This window comes from Physeter macrocephalus, chromosome 4 (genome assembly GCF_002837175.3).
Source record: "Physeter macrocephalus isolate SW-GA chromosome 4, ASM283717v5, whole genome shotgun sequence".
Taxonomy (NCBI): domain Eukaryota; kingdom Metazoa; phylum Chordata; class Mammalia; order Artiodactyla; family Physeteridae; genus Physeter; species Physeter macrocephalus.
The window spans coordinates 59233252-59237556 of record NC_041217.1 but is presented as its reverse complement, the minus strand read 5'-3'; positions in this window follow the sequence as shown (position 1 = coordinate 59237556).

The following is a 4305-nucleotide window of genomic DNA, read 5'->3' as shown; positions in this document are numbered from 1 at the left end:
GGAAAAATTCTACTGAGGTCATTTCCATCATAGCCAAGGAAGACAGGGTAATATTTGCAGAGATAAAGCTGATGTTGACATTTTTATGTACCTTAGTAAGGAGGTACAAAGATGCTAAGAAATCCTAAAATCATTACTGAATTAGTCAGGACAGGCTAGATAATTGCTATGGACTAAACTGGTTCCTCCAAGATTCATGCTTTGAAGCCCTAATGTGATTGTATTTGGAGATGGAGAGTTTGGAAGATCTTTTGGTTTAGATGAATTCATGAGGATGGAGTTTTTATGATGGATTAGTGCCCTTGTAAGAGGAGACAAGAAAGCCCTGCCCCTCCCTCTCTCTAAGGGCATAGAGAAAATGCTGCCACATTTACTCCCAGAAGAGAGCTCTCGCCAAAGATTGAACTGGTCAGCAATTTGATCTGGGACTTCCCGGCCTCCAGAACTGTGAGAGAATAAATTTCTCTTGTTTAAGATACTCAGTCTATGATATTTTATTGTGGCAGTCTGAGCAGACTAATACTGCTATACTGCTATAACAAATGATACTTCCCCTCTGCCAGATCTCAGAGGATTAAGGCAACAAAGGTGTACTTCCTGCTTACTCGAAGGTAGCTGTGGTACCAGGCAATTCTACAGAACAACTGCTCTCAGTGTGAACACTCAAAATAGAAATTGAGTTACAGATGTAGAAAACAAATTTAAGACTACCAGGGGGTAAGGAGGGGAGGGACAAATTGGGAGATTGGGATTGACATATACACACTACTGTATATAAAATAGGTAACTATTGATAATACGGACCTACTGTATAGCACAAGGAACTCTACTCAGTACTCTGTAATAGCCTATATGGGAAAAGAATCTAAAAGAAGAGTGGATATATGTATAACTGATTCACTTTGCTGTATACCATTGTAAATCCACTATACTCCAATAAAAAAAATTTTTTTAATGTGAGCACTCAGTGATCTAGGGTACTTTTATCTGGTTGCTCCACTATCTCAGCATGAGAAGCTACTGAAAAGTTTAATCATTTCTGAAGGCAGCTCCCTAACAGAGGCTGTTCTGGAATGGATTTCAGTTGATCTAAGTCTCTGGAAAGCCAAGTGTAGTCTACAATGGGAAAAATGCTTACAAGTCCCAATAACCAACGTGAGCTTCTGTCTCTACAATGGGTTTTTGCTTCTGAGAGGAGTCTATATTGAATATCTTGTCTTCTTTCTCGTTTACTCTCCTGAAGTTCTCTGCCACTTTCCCCCGACAGTCAAAGGAGAATCAAACAGAGACAGTCAGATAAATATTCCTCCTTCTTTCTTCTACTAGTGACCAAGTGGGTATGTATGTTTTTAAAAAATAATCAAAATCTCTTTTTAAGATTTATATGTTATCTACATACCTAATAATTGCTTCAGTTCTGCAAATCAGATCACAAAATAATTATAAACACCAAATGTGGTTCAAACTGCCTCTTACAGTTTCAGGCAAGCAGGAAGATGGTGTTAATTTGCTGCACTGTTGCTCAGTGCATCTCTGGGGCCATTAAAATAAATGTTACATCACAACAGCATGCTGCATCCTGAAACATAGGGAATCCATGGTCTTGAAAGTTTCAGAGAATATCACTTAACAATTACATCAAATAAGCCTCATTTCGAGTCTCCCCAGTCATAGAGACCAGGAGGCCTGTGGATGTTTGGGCTGTTTAGGGAAAAATATGACTCTAAAAATGTGGATTCCTAAATTACCATTGCTATGGGGTGGCCAGTTCTCTGATCTCTAACAAGCAGAATTAAGACAAAAGAGACATTTCCTTTCCCCTGGGACTATGCTGTTTAGAATTAAAGTTCAAACTTTAATATTGATGAATAACCTTGAGTGGAAAAAGAGTGAAAAGGTTAAGATTAGAATTTCCTGATGTTCTCTTTTCCTCTTAGCTACAAACAATTTTTCTCCCTAGGAAGTGATGGAGGCAGAAATGATAGTGAAGAAGCTAGGGCCTGGTGCGACAGGTGTGCAAAATACTAACAGTCTCTCTTTGATTAGAGCTTTCCAGTTTATAAATCACTTTCACAATCTCATGAGATTCTCTAAAATATCTCATGAGGTAGGGTAGACAGAGTTCTTGTTTTTCAAGGGGAATCTAAGGTCTAATGGAGTGAAGGGACTGATCAAAGATCACATCACTCATGAGAAGAGGAGCCAGAACTAGACTCAGTCTTCCTGATGCCTAAGATGTGCTTTTGTCACTATATCACCACTCTTATATCTTGTCTAGATTCTAGTAAATAACTCTGTTTAAAACAGTGGTTTAAAAATATCTGAGTGAGAGACCAAGAAAATTTCCACTCATGGAATTAAATTCAAAACACCAACTCTGTTTCTTTAAAATTCCCAGCTCTCCTGGCCATGTATGGAAGAGAAACACAGAAGATACGATGGATATCATAAGAATTCAGTAGTGGAATTGGGAGATTAAGCTTAGGTTAAGTGATGAATGCTTTGGAAAGAATATTGCAGATATGATGGCATCTGTGTGATATTTTCCCAAGTCAGATGCATTTGAGACAATGACTTCATCTAGAAATGGAACTTTCTATCATTTTCTTTTTCTTCTTTCTTTAAAAAATATAATCATGAGCTTTTCATTAGAAATATGTTCTAGTGAATTAGCCATCTTCAAAGTGACCTTTTAAAGATTCTGATGGCTGCTCTTGTGAGATACAGTGGGGAATCATAGAGCCACCAGTGACATACTTTGTTCTGACTTTCACATAGAAGTAGCTGCCTCTAGGATCTGGGCTCAAAAACAGGGAAATAGCCTATCCTCTACTGACCTTACCCTTGGATCCTTAAAAAAAAATGTGTTGAAAGAATCTTTTCTTTAGAGATATGCTTTTTAGAAATAAATTTTTGAGATAGTCAATGTCATTGGTCATATACACGAAGATAATATAAATGAAAGTACAGGTGATGCCCAGATCAACTCTGGATGCATGGGGTACATTGCAGAATCTGTGCGTTGATGCAGAGCTCCTGAAGAGGGGACTGAATATCTTGTTTTCAAAAGGTTGACACATCAGTTTTTGGCCACTGATAATTGCTGTCATATATATGTCACTTTTTAAATGTAGATATATGAGTTGGAGAAACAGGAATCTTGGAGATGGGGAGGAAGAACAGTAACCAGCCCTTGATGGGACAATAGCTAGGGATATCTGATATAGTCTTCTGAGAGGAGGATGAAGACCATGAAAAAGAGAGGAGGGGGAATTTACCACAGTAGGATGCTCTATGGGTTGCTTTCTCTAGGTACCTCTTCCTTCTCCAACTCACACCCAAGCCTAGTATCTAACTTGGCTCATCAACATGCTGTCATCATCAACATCATCCACACTATCAAGCATTAAAAAGTTGATTAAAAATAAATTGCTGTTTGTAAGTCAGCTTTGTTAACACATTTGGGAAAGCCAGGGGAAAGCTCTTAGCCTGTTTGCATATGTCAATGACAGCTGCCAAAATAAACGCTTGGCTTAGTGCTCCAGGGCCTAGAGAAACCCAGGTGGGCCTGAGAAATTAGAACAAAGCTCTGAGTTCAGTGATATCCAAAGTCTTGCCTCTAAACTTTCTATTTCCCTTTTGTAGGATTCTCCCCTGCCCCTGCCCCTACCCCCAAGTATACCAATCTCTCAGATCTCTTCCTTTGGTGATGATGATGATGATAATTAACATAATTCAGCTTCCACCTTGCTTTTACAAGGTGTGAACATCCTAGAGGCCAAAGAAATGTGGTTTGCAAGAGTTATATATGTATAAATGACGCATATTTAAAACTTTTTATTAAAGCACAGATATATGCATAAAAGTGCACATAGGTATAAACACAATGAATTTTCAAAAACAGAACACAATCATGTAACTGACACCCAGATAAGAAAAATAGAACATTAACAGCATCCAGAAGCCAACACTTTGCTCCCTTTTAGTCACTAGAACCCCCAAGGCTGTCACCCTCTTACTTCTAGTAGCATAGGTTAATTTTGTCTGACACATACTTTATAAAAATTAAATTCTACAGTATGTATGTTGTATGTTTTTCTCTCAACATTAAGTTCATGAGATTTATTGTTTTATTTAGTTGTTGATTATTCATTCACATTGCTGTAGAGTATTTTGTTGTGTGATTATACCACAATGTGTTTATCCATTCTAATGTTGAAGGGTATTTGGCCAATTTCCATTTTTTGGCTATTATACACAGTGCTGCTATGACTATTCTCATATATTTTTTGGTGAAAATATGTA